The sequence below is a fragment of the Phacochoerus africanus genome, chromosome 2 (genome assembly GCF_016906955.1).
Source record: "Phacochoerus africanus isolate WHEZ1 chromosome 2, ROS_Pafr_v1, whole genome shotgun sequence".
NCBI classification, from domain to species: domain Eukaryota; kingdom Metazoa; phylum Chordata; class Mammalia; order Artiodactyla; family Suidae; genus Phacochoerus; species Phacochoerus africanus.
Genome location: NC_062545.1, coordinates 64,222,083 through 64,243,855, shown reverse-complemented (window position 1 = coordinate 64,243,855; position 21,773 = coordinate 64,222,083). Strand labels below are relative to the sequence as shown.

The following is a 21,773-nucleotide window of genomic DNA, read 5'->3' as shown; positions in this document are numbered from 1 at the left end:
AATGTTGCCTTGTAACTCCTACTAGAACCATAGTGGGCATGCAGGTTTGTTAATAGAAAACTCACCTCTTTCCAGTAGACTGAGTGGGCTGGGTCCTAGTTTCCCCTCATTTTCAACTTGTAATTATTATTATTAGGTGAGCAATATTTTCCCATAACTTAAGGAATGCAGAATACCATTAGAGAGCTATTTTATTCTATTGATCTATTTAAGTATTTTCAACATACTTATCCCATTTTCTAGTAATATAACAGTATTAAGAACTCTTTCTAAAATAGTTATATTCTATGTCATGTATTTGTTTCTCTAATATTTGAAAGCTTAAAGGAATATGGGCTGAATCTGCCCTGTCTGACATGTAGCTATTGAGCATTTGAAATCTGGCTAGTGTGATATGAGATGTGTTATAAGGGTTAAATATATACCAAAAGCAAGGAGTAAGAAAAATAAAATGTAAAATGTTTCATAAATAATTTTTAAATTGATTATGTGTTGAAATGGCATTATTCTGGATATAGTGAGTTAACTGTATCATAATTAATTCCACCTGCTTCTGTGTACTTTTTACTAGAAAATTTAAAATTAACATACGTGGATTCCATGATGTTTCTCTTGTACAATGCTGTTCTAAATAATGAAATGTATAATAAAGGACGTATAAAAACAGATCTCAGAGTAACAGCTGCATCATCACCACAGCTTCCTGATTCAATTTTTTTTTTAATTCTAGATTCAATTTCTTTCACTGGGAGATGACACTTTAATTACATTCCTAACAGGAGTCAAGCTACAGGACTTCAGGAATCAGCCATAAGAGCCTGGCTCTTAATAGCTCTATTTGCCAACACGATTGAAAAGGAATAAATGTTTATCTTTAAAATGAAGTTTATCACAGTTGCCCACTAAAATCCATTACAACTTAAGTATCTAAGGGCCCATTCACAGCCATTCAATAAAAACATCCTGGCTTCCCATTCAGCAGATGTTATCAAAGGAATACTGAAGATTTTGACTCCATCTCCAATTTTTTTCAAGTTCTGTTTAAACTTATTCTCCAAATCTTGCTCTTTAGGATTGGTAAATTCTACTGTGGGAGAAAAGAAAGTATAACCTTTGCACGTGGAGCTTCCACAGCAAACTTTAGGAATATCTCCTCGGGATAAATAAGTTATTTCTGGTCAGTGCATCTATGAAGCAAGTTGAACTGTTTCAGGGCCCTGGATATGATTTCAGCATCCCAGTGAGTCACTGTAGAGTCTCCCAGAAGTGCGATGGGGGTGGGAGCACAGTGTCAGCACCTTTCAGGTACCTCCAGAGGAAGCTCAAGCCTTGGCTCAAGGTCCTGCTGCAATGCCCGGTGGCACCACCCAGAAAAATGAGTCTGAACAGAGGCCATAACAACCAAGCTCTGCAAAATAACAGGTGGATGGGTACAGCTCAGGAATGGTGTTTTCTTCCCACTTGTTCTGTGAGAAAGGTGTATATGACTGAGTTTGGGACTGGATTATGCAGCAGCAGTCAAATATTCTTTAGTAAGTATCCTTATCTTTACATTGAGATAGTGAGTTTCTTCTGATTGGAAGCTTGCAACTTAAAAGTAAGCCAGTTGAAAAGCGGGTGAACCGGAGAATTAATTTAACTTAATATGGGAATTTTAAAAGTGTGTTTCCTTTCTGCTGTGTTCCTTTTGAATGTAATTATTTAACGCCTGCTTCCAGAGTCCTGAAATATTTTGCTTCCTAAGGGTAAAATTTTAGATAACCCCCAAATCCAATCCTTTCAAATTAACAAAGCCTTTCAAATTAGTAGAGAACTATAAAGACTAAAAGGACAAGTGTCACTGGCTAAGTGAACAGCAAAGGGGGACTAAACTGATACATATTTGTGTACGAGAGAAATAGTAGTTAAAAGTCTGCTCCCTGGGAGTTCCCATGGTGGCTCAGTGGAAACGAATCTATGCAGCTTGGATCCCACATTACTGTGGCTGTACCATAGGCCTATGGCTACAGCTTCAATTCAACCACTAGCCTGGGAACCTCCATATGTCGAGGTGAGGCACTAAAAAAAGACAAAAAAAAATTTGCTCCCCAACTTTACCTTTTCATTTCTCTTCTGCTTAAAAACATAATTTCCCCACATCTCCAGTGCTTTCCATGTATGTCAAAGATTTCTCTTCCCCTTGCCCCATATACTTAGCACCTCAGTAGTTACACTGTATAATGTGGGGCATTGAGGAAAAAAAGAAACCCTTCATTGAAATCTTGATACATTCCTCCTATTAGTGCCAACATGCTTATGTGAATCTTAAGCAAAATCATCATTTCTTTTCCTTTTGGCTAAGACCACGTTCAAGCAAAATAATCACCCATAATACTGCTTTTAAGGATTCCTATTAATGTGACCGGAGGGAGGTGGGAAGCAATGATTAAACTGCATTAAATGCCCACCTATAATACTCTTCATGGAAGAAAAAATCATCACTGTTATGGAAATAGCGCCATTATGTTTCTGGTTATAAAAAGAAACAAATGTTCATTTCATAAAATTCAGGAAGTACAAAGTATGGAAAAGAAAACAAAAATCATTCATATTTCACCACGCAGAGATAATCACTATTAATGTTTTTATAAATATTTCTAGACTTTTTAAAAAATAAGGCTTTTATATATCAAAGAAAGAGAAAGAATAATAATTGAATTCAGGAGCAGAATAAACCAGCAGCAGCCATAGGCACTTGGAGGCAATCCAGGTAGGTGGAGAAGAGCAAGACTATAGAATCAGGCAGACCTGGTTCAAACCCAGTCCTAATACTTACTGTTGGCTATGACAGTAAGTATTTCTCCATTACAAAATAGAGAGTTCACCCAGTTTATGCGGTTATCATGGAAATAATGAATGAAAAGCACTTATTACAGAGCTCGGCACCAAGTCAAGAAAGTAGACTTGGCAGGTAAGAAACAATCAAGCATACGAGCATCACTGTTTGCCATCCATAAACCCTGATGCAAGGAGGTCAAAGTGAAGAATGTGGTCACTTTAGCTATCAAAGTCTTAAATAAGATGCACCATTAGGTCAAGGAAAAGGCAGATAGCCAATGAAAAAACCATACAATTGAATTATACACTGATTATATATTAATGTCTCCCATATCTATATTTCAAGCCCAACTCCCTTCCCTAAGCTCTGAATTCTTTTTTCCCAAATGCTGATAAGAGGACATCTTCTCTTGGATATTCCTAGCCCACACTGGACTTACTTTTTGCAAACTTGCATCTTCTCCTATATCCCCTTTCTTAGAGAATGACCACATCCTGTCCCCATAGCAGGATCCTAAAAGGTGGCCCATACCCTTCCCTCATAGCCCACTGGTCACCTAAGTCCTGTTTGCTCTTCTTCCTTGGCATTTCTTATTCTGTTTGTCATTCCCTATCCAGACTTCCCACAAGAGGGTCCTGAACTACAATTCTTGCCTCCAGTATCAAACTCTCAATCCTATCTTTTCACAAGAATCTGACTATACTGGTCATCTATTTAAAACCCATTCATAGGTACCCATTTGCTTAATGGAAGGAGTCCAAACTCAGTAATAGCCCATAGCCTTCCATGACCCAGACCTGCTGACCTTGCTCTGCAGTGTAACAGACCTGCCCACCCTTGCCTGGCTTCTGCCATTCCAAGGACCTACACATTCACATCACGCGCGTGATGTGAATGTGTAGGTCCTTGGATAAGCACACCAGGCGTAAGCACAACAATGACAAGGAAAAAGAGACAGGTCCTAGGCCTCATGGAGTGTATAGTCCATTGGACGAGTGAGCCATTAATCAAACAATATTATAAATAAAAGGAAAAATATAAGTGAGGTAAAGGTTACAAAGGGTAGAATATAGGGCTATGAATGCCCAGAAGGGTGGAAAGTCAGCAAAGGCTTCCTAGAGAAGCCACATAGAGCTGATAACTGAGGGAGGAGCAGATATTGACTTAGCAAAGGGTAGGGTAGGGATGCATATTAACTATATATTCTGACTTTATGGTGCTCTGGCATCTGGGGCCTCACTGACTGAGGAAAGACTGCTCCTTCCAGGACCAGCCATTTTTTTTTTTTTAGAGATAGAAAAACAACTCACCCAGGAATGCATCTTTCATATGCAAACTAGCTAGCTCCTACACTCCAGGTGTCAATGTTCCTGTGCCCTAATAATCCCAGGGCCAAGTACTGGACAACTAAAGATGGCCTATATCCCCCAGAGCATGCTCAAACTATTCAAACGAGCCATCATAAGACTACTTCTCCTGCTCTTGCCTGCTCTCTCCCCTCACTTCTTCTACCTCCTGACCAACTCTGGTGCTTCCCTCTGTGGCTCTGTGTGCTAGGCCATGCTCCCTCTTCTTGGGAACTGTCAGTAACAGAGCTCTTTTCAATGGCAGTTGTCTCCTGATCAGTTGGCTTCACCAGATATGAATAATAATAAAACATAATTTAAAACATGATGGTTGGTGATGGGATTGAGGGAGAATATTCCAGAGGAAGCAGCATTTGCAAAATTCCTATGGATGAGGATCGTGTTTTCATTAGCATGTCCCCCTTCCCCTCCCAACCTCCTCTATCACATTGCTCCATTTTATTTGCCTCTAGCAATCATCACTGTCTATAATCATCTTCTGCATTTACATGGCTACTTATTCATGACATAGTTGCCCCCTTTCCCCAGCCCCTATTAAGAAAGTTCTCTGGGAGAAAGGACCTGTTTTACTGACTACTGTATCCCTAATGCCCCCAAACGGTGCCAGGCATGTGGTAGGGACTCAAGCCACACTTGCTGAATGAATGAACCCATTTCACCCTTTCAGCTTCCCTGGTTCAGATCGAATTGACCACTTCCTCCTTTGTGCTTCCACCCTGTCCCCTGCAGATTTCTAGCATGTAAGTAAATGCTCTTTGATTACAGATCTGCTTACTGAATCTAAGGTCCTTGGTGCCAAAGACTGTATTGCATCCCTAACATGTATGAGGGAGCAGATGCTCAATATATAATAGTTGAATGAAAGAATGTCCATGAACGTTTTCTATTTATTTATAATCAAGCAAAAACAGAATAGGCCATGCCTTTCCAACATGTCTACTCAATTCTGAATGTCATCCAAATTGGCCCGATTTCATATCTCATTGGCCTTCCTCATCTTCCTTTTCTCTTTCTGGCCTCTCAACACATACACATGAGGCAAAACCAGTGGCCAGTTTTACTAATGGGGAAACCATTAACAGTGGCTAGAGTGGAAAGTGTTAATGGATAAGTGCAATATAATAGCTCTGCTGTGAAAATAATTTTCAAATACTTCGATCCACCCCAAATTTCTTTTTCAGCCCAAGAGAATTATTTTCTCTATCAATCGGCTATTCAGATCAAAGCAGCTTTTCAAATGATAATTGGTTCTAATTATGAGATTGTCTCCCTTCTCTTATATTCTACGACTTAGAAATCCAAGTACTCAGGTAGAGGCAGTGGTTTTGAATTGAAGTTATAGCTCAGCAACAAGAAACTCTCTTGAGTAAAAGGAAATCTTTTTCTCTTCTTTTTCTAAAAAGGTTTCATTTCTGTCACACTCTTTCCACTTGAAATTTAGTTTCTATTCAGAATTATGGTGCATACATTGTTGGTCTTTGGGGACTCTTTTTAATAGTATTTATTTTCCTTTGGTTTAGGGCTATTTGGCTTCTCTCTTCCCTTCTATTTGTTTGTTATAGTGTGAATGACAAGTTAAATAACAGAAGAAGAGCCATAAAATGTGTCCCCAATACTATACTAGCTATGGAATAAACGTCAGTTTCCCAAGTGCAAGAATGCTTCAACCTTATATACTGCCCAAATTCAGTCTTTTGGTGTGGTTTATTCCCCTAATTAATGATAATGGTTATTCTCCAGATTACTGAATATGGCAAGGAAAAGAAAGCCAAACACGGTCTTATTTGGGGTTATATTCAAATATAATTTTTTCTTTTTTCGTTTTTTTTCTTTTCAAATATAATCTTTTTGTGAGGCAAATTATCAGGTGGTGAGGCTGTGAGTGGGGAGGAAGTAGGGCAGTTGGGGGTCAGTGGGGAAACCTGGGATCCTTTTACCACTTTTCCCAAACCAGGGGAGGCAGCAAAAATCCACCTTTGTGACGGATGTCTCCTGGTGGGGTTCTCATTGGTAGCAGAGGAACTGAACATTGTTTTAGCAAGTATCTTTCAATATCCCAATTAGTATTAGTGATGAAAGTTCCTACAAGACTTTCTCTATATTATAATTTAGAGAAGATTTAAGCCTATGCCTGAACTAATGTCACCCAGACTCACTTGCATAACTAAGATACTTTCTAGAATGAGAGAAAAACATACAGCTTTACAGCTGAAGTCTGCATGCTCACCACGCATAACCCACAGCCTAGCTCCCGTATGCCACAGCATAGAGATGTGTGTTGATGTATGCCAACAGCGATACAGGCTGAGAATCAATAATGAATAGGCTAACACATAGTCTATATTTGTTTCAGTCACACCTCTGTGTCTCCCAGCCTATCAGTAACCTCTTGCCCCCCTAGCACTGCAGTGTACTTATAGCCCTGGCACAGGATGCATACAGAACACAGAAAATATCTGTCATCTTGTGACTGCAGCCACTGTAGATGATCCCCAATATCTGCCCAGCAAATACTCTTCCTCAAATCTAGGAGTCCTTGTTAAACTGACAAGATCTGGAAATCGGATGAAGATTCTCTGAGTTAACACAAAGGATAACCATGCAAAAACATGGCCTTAATAACACTGATTTCTCTTCTTGCCTCATGTACCTCTGAGAACATTACTGACTTGTGCAACAAAAAGAAACATCAATAACCTGTACTATCAGTATGGAAAACTATGACTTATGCTCAAGATAATAAACAGCTTCTCTCAAGGTCAAAATAAAAGTAACACCATTTTCATTTCTTGAATTTTTCCCTTTCTCAGATGACCAAGTTGAACAGGATTCCAGATTTTTCTAGGTAAGAACATGCAAAAGATGTGACTATTTTGACAATGCTATTTTTCATCATTACAATTATAACTTTTCCAATTATTAATGCCCTTCACTCATACCCCCTTCAAAATGTCACCTCAATTACCACATGTAAATACTTTATTACAGATAAAGATGGTCAAGAGATACAGTGGTTTCTATGCTTCTCATATAATAGCACACATAAAAATTGAAGTTCTATTACAAAATGTTGATATTACATCACATTTTGAGGACTCTTCTAAATAAAAAGTTAACCATGTTATGTGAAAAAAAAATCTTTTTAAAAGGCTATTCTCAAATAGATTCCAAGTAGCTTGATAAAGCCACTCTGCACATAAAACCAGTATGATTTAATTTTTAGCAATGGTAACTAAAAGTTAAATAAAAACATTGTATTGACTGCTTATAGAGACCAATACCAACCTAGACGTAGTACACAGAAACCAAGTTCTTTCTCACTAAGTCCCAATGTTTACCACTTCAAATCGCCCATCACATACCAATGAACTTGTCGTAAGTTACTCATGGATATATCTTCCAATAAGTAAAACCATTGCTAGTAAAAAGTAGATTTTACATCTTACGCTTTTTGTATCCTCTATGATGCCAACTGCAATGCTTTATCACAGATTGTAAATAAAAATATTTGTTGGATTAAGGATTTTTAAAAAGCAGCATTTTTTTTTTTTAATTTTTAAAGCACACCATGACTTCAAATGAAAAGAGGAAATGACAGTTTGGTTATAGGTCTGATTTCATAATTGGGCAAAATGAACAGATTGCTCACCATTAACTGGGGCAGGTGCTCTCAAACATTTGATCTGAATTTAGAAAATTCTCTCTTGATGCTAACTACTCATCAGGGTTTTATACAATCAGTAAACATGGTGGAACACCCATTTGTGGTGCCAGATGCATCAGGCCTGGCTTCTGCAGTGAGGCTTGGGTCCTCTGTCCTTTCACATGTTGATTTTTTTCCTTCCCAGAGGTTGAAAAAGGAACCTTACATCTCTTTGTATATAGTGACAACTAGAAATACATAAATGTCCACGCTGCTTGCCAAAAATATGTCAAACATTACCAGTGTTGGGAAGAGGACAACGACTAGCATCAGACTGCACCTCCTAAGTTGGAAGGACTGTTCCCTCTTATGACTTCTAATTTCAGGAGCTATTTGTACACCCAGATCATTTGCTTAACCCTTTTCTGTAACCCTTCGCTACAACTCTTTGTTGTAACCATTTGGTGATTACATACTTTTTCCCCCAGTTGTACAGAATTTTTCTGTAGTTCTTTAGAGCCATCTATCTTCACCAAGTGGCAACTTTATAAATTTTGACTTATGGATAATGGGTACATAAGAAAGAATATGAGACCTATGAAAATTCAACATTATCTCCATTTCTCAGTTTACAGTAAAACATTGATTCTTCTGCTCCTCTAAAAATCAAATAGTTTAAATATTTAAATAATGCTGTATTAAATATTAAATGAGTTGATTAAATATTTTAATATTTAAAATGCCTAGAATGTTAGCCACACTGGAAATAAATACAACAGGCAGAAAGAGAAGAGGAAAAATAGATATTGCCTAAACTTTTTACAACTGTATGTCATTTTCGGCTTACCATTCCATAGCAGGCATATTGCCACTTTATTCTTTATGACTCAGAAGAACTGTAAGCTCAACTTGTACCTATGTATTTAAGTTCACAATTTTACATTTTCCCTCTATCACTAGGTTATAAATTGTGGGGACAAGGAACTGGCTGCCTCTTTAGTTTGGAGCTGTAGGAAAAGCACATGATTTGAAGATGACACATAAGGATGGCTTCAGCAAGTGATTAACCTCTCTGAGTCTAATTTTCTCATCTAAAAAATGGGGAAGGTGATCTGTGGTAAGGACTTCCAAAAACATATGTAAAGTACCTTCCACATAGTAGATGCTCAACATACAGTAGCTATCTCATTATTATAATTCCCTTTTAAAATACTATTAACAGTGCTTAAATTATAGCTTTGCATATTCTGTAAATATTACTCACTGATAGGGTCAGAGGAAAAGACTGAATATCTAATATGGACATTGTTTTTCCACAAATAACAGCAAAATCACAGTTATTATGTAAAATCATTCATTTCTTTTGTACTTAAAAACCCTGCACCAGAGATAAAAAAGGAGAACAGACTGAGACATTATACTGGACCATCACCAAGTATGTATGACTACAATGTACTCTGGTTTCCATGTTCTATATTACACACAGCAGAAAAGGCACACAGAGAAATCTAAGGACGGAAGAGCTGCATTTCTTTATGACCTTATTTGAAAGATAAACTCCTTGGGGAAATACAATTTATTCAGATTATCAAGACCCTGCTGTGCAAATCTACAGTCTGGGAGCACACTATGGAGATCAAAAAATATTTACTTTATTCTGTTGGGTATAAAAGCTTTTAATGAATGCATAATTAAGGCAAAAAAAAGTGTATACAGCTTTAGAAATTCCACTGCTGAGCCAAGCCATTAATATCCAAGACACCATACCCAGTTGTGATTCCACCTGTTTCATATTTGGATTACAACCTAGTTATAAATCAAGGTATTACATGACTACATGACCTGGTGCTGCAGAAAAGGACTGCACTCCAGGACTAGAGAAAGCAACATAAAGGGCTTTGTTGTGGATGTGTGGTGAAGGGATGGCCCTTTGGAACATGTTGAAACAAACAAACAAAACCCAAAGCCTGAGGATGAATCAAGGAGGAAAAAAGTCATCATGCATATCAGGTACATAAAAGGACCTGTGAGCCTTCTCCATAGTATCTTAGATTAGATTTGATAGGATAAAGCCTAATAGTTATGGAAGAAAAAAAATGAGCAATTCATTGACAATGCAGGCCAGATTATTTGTGATAGGATAAAATAATGTAAAACCAGATATAATTATTTGCATAAATGTATAGAGAGATATAGATACATTTATATACAAACAGATATATCTGGACAAGTGAATGCAACTATTTATTTATGAATCAATATAAATATGCATATGATACAATGTGATTAAACTAAAACAAAATATTAGCAGCAATTCAAAAATACAAGGGAAAAAAAACCCAGCATGCTCTAATTCTTGGAGTCTTTGAAGGCCTATTTAAATATATTTGTGCTGTATAACAGAGGAATTCTACAATTAGGTTACTAGTACATTTTCATAATCAATTGTATGCATAATATCCACGGCTCATGAATAATTTTATATTGTTCCTTGGGAAAGTCCGTAGCAAGCTGGAAATCTCGTAGGATGGAAATGCAGAGACACAACCATCATCAACAACTAAATAATTCTGGCCCCAGTCATCACATGCTGCAAAATGCTATTGCAAAGTTTACTAAAGCTGCCTCAGCACATCAGGTGATTACCACTGAATTACAGACTATATAGAGGAAATTAATGTATACTTTTCTTTCTTTAATTGAAAACAGTCTATTTGGGCAACTGGGGCTTTCAAACTAAAATTTCAGTAATTACAAACCTTTTTTGAATGATGAGAGGCAAAATCAGGTTAAAAAAAAATTTGAAGAATACAGCCTAGAAGCAATTACGATGTATTTCCTTACTTAGCTCTGCTATTCAAAGTCGACGTGCTAAAAATTAGCCCAATTCTGCAGAATTTCAATAATCCCTCAGTTATCCACATACGCTTTGTCTTAGTGGTTATTATATACAAGAATAAACATTTGTAAGGTTTTTTTGTTTCAAATCTGCATTGTTTTTGGCTTTTTACATTTTGGAGCTATGAAGGATATATAATGGTAGTATTTTTATGTATTATACATAAAATTTTAGATATATTTAAACTAGGACCAATTCCAATTTATCTAAATGTTTTGGCACTTTCAAAATCTGAATATCAGTGGCTTAGGCTGGTAATTGATGTGAAGTGAGGTGGCAAGAACACCTAAAGCAGTGTTTCTCAAACTGCGGTCCCCAGACCAGTAACATCAGCATCACCTGGGAACTTGTTAGGGGATTCTCAGCCTCCTCCTCAGACCGGAATCAGAAATTCTACAGGTGGGGCCCAGCAGCCTGTTTTAACTAGCTATTCAGGTGATTTCCACAATGGTCAAGTTTAAGAACCATTCACACAGAGCCTGCATTTGAGTGAAGAAAGGAATGACTCTAACCTGCATAAATCTATTCTCGCAGCAGAACGAGATGTAGAGCCAGCCCCTCATCCCTGCCTCTGAAGGGGGTAAACATTATACTGAAGGTATGGGGCTGACTTCACGGTACCTGGAGCTGAACTAATGACACAGATAAGCAGTCACTTTCCAGGACCTGAGCACATGTCCCTCGAAATGCAGCAAGGAAAAAGTTGACAGCCTGCTCTAAAGGATATTTGCGGAGAGACAGTGAGAAAGGGGGTGAGGTAGATGTCTAGGAAGTAAAGACAGCTGGAGGGAGGCAAGCATGCAGACTAGCAGTCTCCTAGTAAGAAATAACCTACATTTTTTTTTTCTGTTAAACAAATGCACTGCCTATATTTCACCTAGCCAGGCAACTCAGGGCACCATGCAACTATAATACAAAAAATTCCTATCATGGAAGCACATGTAGAAGGAACTCGAACATGCATTTCTAAGCAAATATTAGAAAGATTTTTCCAATTTTTCCTTGAATTCTGTATATGAGGATAGGGTAAGATATTTTATTACCAGGAAGGGCACAGGAAACAATAAACCAAAACTCCCTATCTACAAAGCATCAATACTAAGTGTTGTATTGCTTTTCAAAGCATCAATTTTGGAGTTCTCACTGTGGTGCAGTGGGTTAAGAATCCGACTGCAGCAGCTCTGGTTGCTGCAGGGGCACAGGTTCCATCCCCAACCCCAGCACAGTGGGTTAAAGGATCTGGTGTTGCTGCCAACTGCAGCTCAGATTCAATCTCTGGCCCGGGAACTTCCATATGCAAGGGTGTGCCATAAAATTTTTACGTAAAAGTAATTTTTTTTTTTTACTATTTATTAAAGTATAATTTCAGTGTGATGTTTTCACTTATCAGAGGCAGGGAGAAAGCAATAGCCCATTTAATTATTTGTGACTTATTTTTTTCTAAAACAATACATGCACTTCTACAAAAGCAGAGAGAAGTGGCCCAGAAAAAAAAAAAAAAAAACCTTTTACAGAATCTTTTACAGAATGGTTACTATTTCCAAAATTTTCAGGAATAGACATATCCAGTATGCTATTGACTGGAAGTAGGTTGTAAAGTTTGTGACATTTCCAGGAATGAAAAAAGACAGAAGTGACAGGAGTGGGTAGGAAGGTACCTGCAGAGTAGGTAGAGAAATTCACAAGTGAAGCATCCCATTCTACTGGTTCTGGTTTTCAAGGTACCTACTGCATGTAGCATACTATGCTATAGGATACTTTGCATGCACTATCTTATGAACACTTCAACAGCCTTAAGATGTACTCTGTGTATACAAGAGCATATCTGTATTTTACAGATGAGGTATATGGACAAAGAGGTTATGTTAATTACCCAAGATCACATAACTCCGGGACATGAACTTATATCACAGGGAGACAAATAAGTAAATCAACACAAATAATATAGTGTGATTAGCACCCTGGATGACTGCCCATAATTAATGAAGAGGAGGGAAATCTAACTCTAACTAGATGGATTGATCAGGCAGCTCTGGAGGAGGAGACAACACATGAGCAAAGTACTTGCAGGTTAAAGAGGAATTCATAAGGTGACATAGTGATGGAAGAATAATCCATGGAGAACGAGGCTTCATACAAAGTGGTTTGGGTACAGGGAAATACATGAAGCTCACAATGACTGTGGCAAACCATGTGGGCAGTAAATTGTTTTGTTTTTTTTTTAAAGGCTAATGATATAGGAAGTTTCATAATTAAAATGGGAACTATGAGCCACATTAAGGAGAATGAACCTTATTCTGAAGGCTATTGTGAACCACTGGTTAATGAATGATTTTAAGCGAAACTTTAATATAATCAGATTATTATTGTTTAAAAAATTAATCAAATACAATTTTTAAAAGTTTTTAAATATCAATTAACCAGAATTTTGGAGGAAGGATTGGAGTGAGGCAAGAACGAAGGCAGGTTGATTGGTTAAGAGGAGGGTTTTTTTAGTCCAGGAAATAAGGGGATTTGAATTAAGACAGTGGTATTCAAAATAGAGAAAAGGAAAGATTTTAAAAGTTGAGGGAGTTCACCCAAAGCTCTGCCTACAGATGTTTATAACAGCTTGATCATAATTGCCTAAACTTGAAGTGTCCAAGATGTCTTCAGTAAGTGAAGGGTTAAGCAAATTATGGTACATACATCCAGACAGTGGAATATTATGCAGCACTGAAAAAAAGAGCTATCGAGCCATGAAAAAACATGAAGAAAATTTAAATACCTCTTACTAAAGCAAAAGAAATAAATCTAAAAAAGAACTATATACTGAATAAATCCAACTACATGATGTCCTGGAAAATGTGGAGCTATGGAGACAGTAAAAGATCAGTGGTTGCCAGGGGTTGGGGGTACGGGAAGGAAGGATGAACAAGCAGAGTACAGAAGATTTTTAGGGCAGTAAGACTACTCTGTATATTATAATGGTAGATACATGACATTATACATTTGTCAAAATCTACAAAATGTGTAACACCAAGAGTGACCCCCAATGTAAACTGCAGACTCTGGGTGCTAGTGATGTGTCAATGCAGGTTCATCAATTGTAACAAACTGATCATGGGGGAAGCTATTCATATGGAGGAGGGGGGAAAGGCAGGCATATGGGAGGTCTTTGTATCTTCCTCTCAATTTTGTATGAACCTAAAACTGCTCTCTGTGTTTTTTAAAGGCTGCACCTGTGGCATATAGAAGTTCCCAGGCTAGGGATCAAACTGAAGCTGCCAGCCTGCACTACATCCACAGAAACACCAGAGTCAAGCCGCATCTGAGAACTATACCACAGCTTTCAGAAATGTTAGATACTTAACCCACTGAGTGAGGCCAGGGATTGAACCCATATCTTCATGGACACATGTCAGGTTCTTAACCCACTGAGCCACAATGGGAACTCCTAAAACTGCTTTTCAAAAACAGTGTCTTTAGGAGTTCCCATCGTGGCGCAGTGGTTAACGAATCTGACTAGGAACCATGAGGTTGCAGGTTCGGTCCCTGCCCTTGCTCAGTGGGTTAATGATCTGGCGTTGCCGTGAGCTGTGGTGTAGGTTGCAGACGCGGCTCGGATCCCGCATTGCTGTGGCTCTGGCGTAGGCCAGTGGCTACAGCTCCAATTAGACCCCTAGCCTAGGAACCTCCATATGCCGCAGAAGCGGCCCAAAGAAATAGCAAAAAGACAAACAAACAAACAAACAAACAAACAAACAAAAAAACCAGTGTCTTTAAAAGCAAAAGGAGTAGAACTGAAAGGTTTTGGTGACAGTATACGTGTAGCTCAAGGAGATGGAATATTGTAGGGCGACTCCTGGGTTTCTGGCTTGGGTTAATACTCAGAAAGGTCATGTGCCCACGGGATCTCCAAGAAGAAATGCTGACAAGGCAGTTGGCCTAGAGACAATAAAACATGCTATCCTTGGGTACCGTAAGAACAGGTCACAATCAGGAGACAAGAAGGAAAAAGGACAAGGTTAGAAACCTCGGCTGTAACAAGCAGCTAGGGATCCAGTTGTTTTGGGGCCAGAAAAATAATTTAGCTTATTCAGTATGGATTAGCTTTGGACAATAGGCAGGAAGCACATTTGAACATCTAGGAAAAATAATCCATACCTGAACAATGTCAGTGACAATGAAGAAAAAGAGAAGAAGGTGTATTTGAGAACTACTTAAGAGGCTAAACCAATAAAATTTTGTGGGAACTCATGAGATCATGGAGCAGCATAATATTACCGTCCCTATAACATGACGGTCCTTAATAGAGGATCAGGTGCATGAGACTGGGTGATGATGAACTTGAGATGCACATGTGATGCCAAGTGGAAAGACTGTCTGAACACAGAGGTCAGAGCTCAGGAGAGAGGACTGGGACCCTCCACATGTGGATGAAACAGAGTGAGGGTGAGCAGAAGAGAGGGCCACCCATGTGGCACCACTGAACTCAGAGGGATGATCATGGCACTAATGGAAGAAGAGCTTGTAAAGGAAATGAAAAGAGGGAGGAGAACTAGAAGTCTTGAGACAACAGAGGTGTAAGAAAGAAAGACTGAAAAGACTACATACCAGAGTCAAAGATTGTAGAGTGGTCACATGAAGGGACCATAAAAAGCCCACTGCCTTTGACAATTCAGAGGCTTCGGTGCCCCCTGTTGAAACAGCTTTTGAGGAGTAATGAAGGCAGAGCACTGAGTTCAATAGGATTGAAAAATGAACAGAAGATAAGAAGTGCAGATACTATTACCAGTTTGGTAGTGAATGGAAGGATTGGGTTGTGGTAATGAGAGAAGAGAAGTTTCTCTTATCATACTGATCCTATTTTAAATGGAAAGGAAGGAGTTTCTGCTGTGGTGCAGTGGGATAAGGATCCGGTGTTGCCACAACTGCAGCTTGGATTCAGTCCCTGGCCTGGGAACTTCCATATGCTGTGGGTGCAGTAAAAAGGAAAAAAAATAGATAAATAAATAAAAAGGAAAGGAAGGTGCCAGTGGAGAAGACATTGAAACCAAGGGACAAGAGGTATCTGATGCATCAAGTCGCTGCAAGATAGTTTAGCTGTAGCGAGCAGGGCAGACATTAACTATGGCAGAAATATTTGCAAGTGGAGGGTGGGAGGATGAATATCTTAAATGAAACAGAGATTTTCTTTTAATGCCTCTAATTTCAAGTATTGATAATGGAATTAAGTGAGATTGATTTTGTTTGCTTTGTTTATTGATTCTGAACTCAAGCATTAATAAAACATTGGAAACATTTTATTTTCAAGAAAAATATGCTGAAAGTTATTTTAAAATTGCCCACTGAACAATAGTTAGTTCAGAATAGGAATGACTAATATTAGAAAAATCCTTCAAGACAATCTTTCTTCCCTTGAAAAACTCACCAACAAGAAACAGTGAACCCAAGATTATCCACATAACAAATTAAAATGCCAAAATGACTTCCTTGGCCAGTCAGCGTATCTCAGGGCTCTCACTGACATCTTTTGCTGTGGGCTTAGAGAAGAAAAGCCAACAGAATAGCATATGAAAAAATTAACTGGAGTCCTAAAATGGCTACTAAAAAAACTTACATTTTAGAGCCAAATATTAATGATATTTGGCAAATATGATATTCAGGATCATCCATGCCAGATAGCAAATATCTATGATTAGACTAATTAGGAGTTGGATAAGATTTAGTAGGGCTGATATATTTCTACCCTTTTTAATTATTTTAACTGAATTTTTTAAAATACTAAAAGATTCAACTGTTTGTAATATACTTTCCAAAATCCATACTTTAACCTCCTCCCAATACAAGGGTATCAGCTGTAGTGAACTATGGAATAGCACACAGTTAGTGTACTTGATTAGAGACATATTAAATATATATGCTGGTACAATCATTTGTCTTAGCTAATGTGGAAAAAAACAGCTCAGCAGTGGAGAAAAATGAGTGTAAGTTATAACTTCTCAACCTTGAAGATAAATTATTCTACTCAGAACACCCACTATATATTATGTATTTAGGAGATACTGCTAATTTAATAATTAAAATTATAATAATACATTGTTTGGAAGAGATAACCTCCTATAAGTCATTGTAATATTACTTTGTTTAAAAAATGATAACCGATTAAAATACTGTAAAACATGAAAGATTTCAGTGCCAAATGCAATCCCCATAGAAAGCGTTTTCAACATACACAAAAAAATTCTATTCAATGGGTAAAACTAATGAAAGACTGACTGATTAACATTTTTTGCCCATAGTATAAAATTTCAATATTTAAGCAGGAAAAAAATTACTGAATGGATGCACCATTCATTCCCTCAATACATACTGCTGTGGACTAAACTATGTCCTTCCAAAATCATATGCTGAAGTTCTAAGCCCCAATGTGATGGTATTTGGATATGGGCCTTTGGGAGGCAGGTGGGTTTAGGTGAGGTCATGAGGGTGGGGCCCTCATGGTGGGATCAGCGTTCTCCTAAGAAGAGACATCGAAGAGCTTGCTGTCTTTCTCTGCTATGTGAGAACACAGACAGAAGGTTGCTGTCAGCAAGCCAGGAAAAGAGTCCTCACCAGCGCAGCACCTGGCCATGTTGGTTCCCTGGCCTTGGACTTACAGCCTCCAGAACTATGACAAACAAATATTTGTTTAAATCACCCAGTCTGGGAGTTCCCATTGTGGCTCAGAAGTAACAAACCTGACCAGTATCCATGAGGACGCATCCAGGTTCGATCCCTGGCCTCACTCAGTGCGTTAAGGATAAGACGTTGCCATGAGCTATGGTGTAGGTCACAGACTTGGCTTGGATCTAGCGTTGCTGTGTCTGTGGCGTAGGTGGGCAGCTATAGCCCCAATTCGACCCCTAGCCTGGGAACTTCCGTATATCACAAGCTCAGCCCCAAAAAGCAAATAAATAAATAAATAAATAAATCACCCAGTCTGTTATATTTTGCTATGGTAGCCTGAGCTGACCAATACACACACCAAGCTTTTGTGACTGGATGTGAGGGAGGGGTAAAATATAAAGAGGTGTAAGACAGGCATGATCCCTGCCTTTAAGGGTCCCACAGAATAACTGGGGTGGGTAAGACACTTTCCAGCCACATTAACCCATGAGAGAATTGATGCAAATGCAGCACTCAGATACTTTCTGCTTCTCTGAAGCTATTTCAAGGATCCAGTGCTTCCCAAAGTTAAAAGGGGAAAAATATTTTCTAAGTAAAAGAATATTAAAATCATCATTTATGGAAAAAACCCCAGGATACCCAGAATTCCTCCTAATACCCTCATGAGAGAATAACATTCTTTAAACCTCTGTACCTCCACTGAAGAGAGAAAATGACGAATTCTCATAGTAGCCCATTTAGTGTAAAACTAAATGAAGACAAGGGATGACTAATCAGCATCAGTCACAGAGGAGGGAGATTTGGGGCAGGAAGCCACTTCCTCCCTCCTGCTCCCTTTACCTTCTCAGCTTCCAAATGATTAATAGCAAGAATTTTGGCTTTGCTTTATAAGATGGTCCAAATGTGTACACTGTAAAGAAAGCAATGCTTTCAATTTAGGGAGATAATCTTTTATGCTTGTAAAAGCAGAAAACAAAACAAATGGAAAAAAAAAAAAAGAAAGACACCCCCTCCCTGTTTTCCTTACAGTGACAAAATGCTCTACCTAGAGCATTCCTGTCCCTTTCCTGTCACATCACAGCGGCACGTCTCCTCTTTCAGGTCACGTCTTCCCCATAAAAGTGCTAAACTAATGCCGCTTAATGACAAATTAATGTCCATGAATAAAAAATACACCTCTAATAGCATAGAGTAATTTGCCATTACAATATCATCATTGGACATGCCCCTGGTTTAATACGATGTATTTAATTCATAACCTAATGAGTGATATATAAAAAGAGGGAGATGAACCCTGCAATTACATTTATGTGAGTCTGTCACCTTATTTGTAAAACCTTAGAGTCATTTACATTCAAATTAGAACAAATGAGTGATTTCACAAAGTACGGTGATAAATGACCACAGCAGCCCAAGACAAAACTGTATTTCCTGTGAACACATTAACAGTTTCCTATTATTTGTTAAAAATTACAATGCATATTGCCCAGTGTGGTGTGAATAATGACTTTTTTACTGATTAGGTCACAAGACTAATATGTAGCAAAATAAATAATTTTTCTTTTCATTTTTTCTGATTTTTGCTTTAAATTAACTCCTGAGTTCTGGTGGATTCACACTGCCACCTGCTGCCTAGGAACAGATACTAAAAGTACATTCCTATCAAAAGGAGTTAATTTCACCACTTTGGTGGTCTTATTGAGAAAGTTGGGTGAGGGTTCTTTCCTTGTGTGTGTGTGTGTGTATGTGTGTGTGTTTTTTGTCTTTTTAGGGCTGTACCCGTGACATATGGAGGTTCCCAGGCTAGAGGCGAATCAGAGTTGTATCTTCCGGCCTACATCACAGACACAGCAACTCGATCCGAGCCTCGTCTGTGACCTACACCACAGCTCACAGCAGTGCCAGATCCTTAACCCACTGAGTGAGGCTGGGGATCAAACCCGCATCCTCATGGGTACTAGTCGAGTTTATTAATCACTGAGCCATGATTGGAACTCTGGTTCTTTCCTGACAATACATTTAAATTGCAGTTCATAATAAAGGCTGATACCTGGCAAACAAAAATAACACTTGCTAATCAAATAACAGGACGTGCTATTTGCTATCTAGGGGACTACAGAATGTACGAACTATTTTTTTTGAAAGGTAATTACAAAAGAAGATTTTTTCAGAAATTCATGCTTCTCTCCTCATGCATTACTTTCAGGGGATACAACACAAAGTCCACTGGTCAGTACCCCTGATGTTATGACAGAGGAGGGTGAGGGAGGTTGGGTGTGTGTGTTTCTGTGTCTTTTCCCTAATCCTTCCCCTCGGTACAATCTGAAGGCAATGTCTGAAGGCTCTGCAGATCACTGGGGATCCTCATCACCTAGTCTTTCCTCTTGATGACAAATTCCAACATGAAAGGAAGGCCTCAGAGTCCAGAAAACAGCAGACTAGGAAAGGCATGGAGACTGGAGATGAGGCCAGGGTGGAACAGGCCTGGCTATGGAGAGCAGGCTAAGGGTTCTCTAGGTGAAATGATGCTCCTGAATGATCATGAGGGGTGCCAGTGGAGGTTTTCAAATTGAATCAACATCCTAGTTCTGAATATAAGTTTCTCCATCTGTAAAAAGGAAAGAACACCCACCTGCCTTGATGGGTCACTTAGCAGAGGGGAAATGGGAATCCTTGTGCAAAACACTCGGTATAGACAGGCTCTCCATAAATACCTGTCCCCACCCCCACCCCAAGAAAGATAATGATGGCTCTGGCGACTGTGGTTTGGCATGGATGGAAGCTAGAGAGGGAAGACCCTGCAGGAGAAAATTATGAACTCTTCTTAACTTACAGCCAATTATAGTGAGAGTCTAAAGAAGGGTAAGAAAATTAGAGACAGAGAAAAGACAAGAGCCTGAGAGATATTTGGGAGGTAGAATCAACCCAACGTGGTAACTGATTGGATACGGTAGTGAAGAAGGAGTTAGAGATTGTGTCCAATTTTCTGGACAACTAGTAGCTCAACAGCACTATCAACAGACAAAAGGGCAGGTCTTCTCATGTTACACTTGAAACGCCTGTGTGATATTTAGATAGGCATGTTCAGAAGTTAATTTTTAAAAAGGCTAGGAAATGAGTTCCTGCTGTGGCTCAGCAGGTTAAGAACCTGATGCAGTCTCTGTGAGGACTCAGGTTCAATTTCTGGCCTTGCTCAGTGGGTTAAGGATCCAGTGTTGCCACAAACTTCAGCTTAGGTCACAGGTGCAGCTCAGATCTGATATGCTGTGGCTGTGGCATAGGCCTGCAGCTGCACCTCTGATTCAATCCATAGCCCAGGAACTTCCATTCGCCACAGGTGCAGCCAAAAAATTTAAAAAAGAGAAATAAAATTAAAATAAATAAAAAGGCTAGGAAAAATCAAACTTTGGAAAAACAAAGTAGATTCAAAACGTCTGTAATGTTTTTCTGAGGATAAACTAGTAGACACACATCCATAGGCCATTTCTCCTGAGAATGGTCTGCAGAGATTCCTTTACAGGATTTAATATAGTGAATCGCATTCATGTAAACATGCATACTCTGAAAAACAAGAAAATCTGTGCATTTTACTGGACCCATTTTAAATCCAAATATTGCTCTTTAATGAACTGATGCATCTTTCTGGTGAAAAGTTTTTTAAAAAGCAACAGACAAGGAAGAGGAGTAGAAGGAGGAAAAGGGAAAGAAGCATTCACTTTTTATTGGGACTGAATCTCAGACAGCAGATAAGTCTGACAGGTCATGCTTATTAATAATATATAATATGATCAGGCTACATTTCATTGCAAAGCAAGTGAGAGAGGATGCAAACTCAGGAGTTACTTGTGAATCCTTCACCTTGGGATGATAGGCTATTGCCGCAGCCCCTTCCCCTTGTAGCCACCCCTCCCTACATCAGTTTGCTGTTATCACCGTCAGGCTACCAGTTAATCCCACCCACATGCACTAAGAATGTGTGTGTTCTCAATGAGGGATCTTTGAGAGGGCCTGGAGCCAAAAATGAATACGGGGAAGACCTCACAGTCTGGGAAGGTAATTTGATGGTGGTCTTCACTGACACAGAGGGGCACTGCTCCTGTGCCATGGGGTCCCGGCCCTCAGTAGCCTGCCAGAGGAAAAGCAAGAAAAAGGAGCCCCTACAGTGGCCTCAAAGTGTCCCTTCCCTGGGCTGGGGGCAGCAGCAGCAGCATCTAGGCATATGCAGAAGAGCTTTAGGTCAAGGCAAGAGCTTTGGGTCAAGGCAAGAACTCCCTGGGAAGCCCAGGGAGGCTTAGGGGGACCTCAGGAAGTGTCCACCAAGGCTTCTCCTAGCACATGCTTTTTTGTTTGTTTGTTTTTTGTTTTTTGTTTTTCTAGGGCTGCACCCAAGGCATA

The 21,773-nt window shown here is 39.0% G+C and overlaps 1 protein-coding gene across 1 annotated transcript in view; it reads right to left on the bottom strand.

Annotated features, from left to right (window-relative positions):
* Window positions 1-21,773, bottom strand: part of KLHL32 (kelch like family member 32) — a 224,746-nt gene that overhangs the window by 69,568 nt on the left and 133,405 nt on the right. The window lies entirely within an intron of this gene.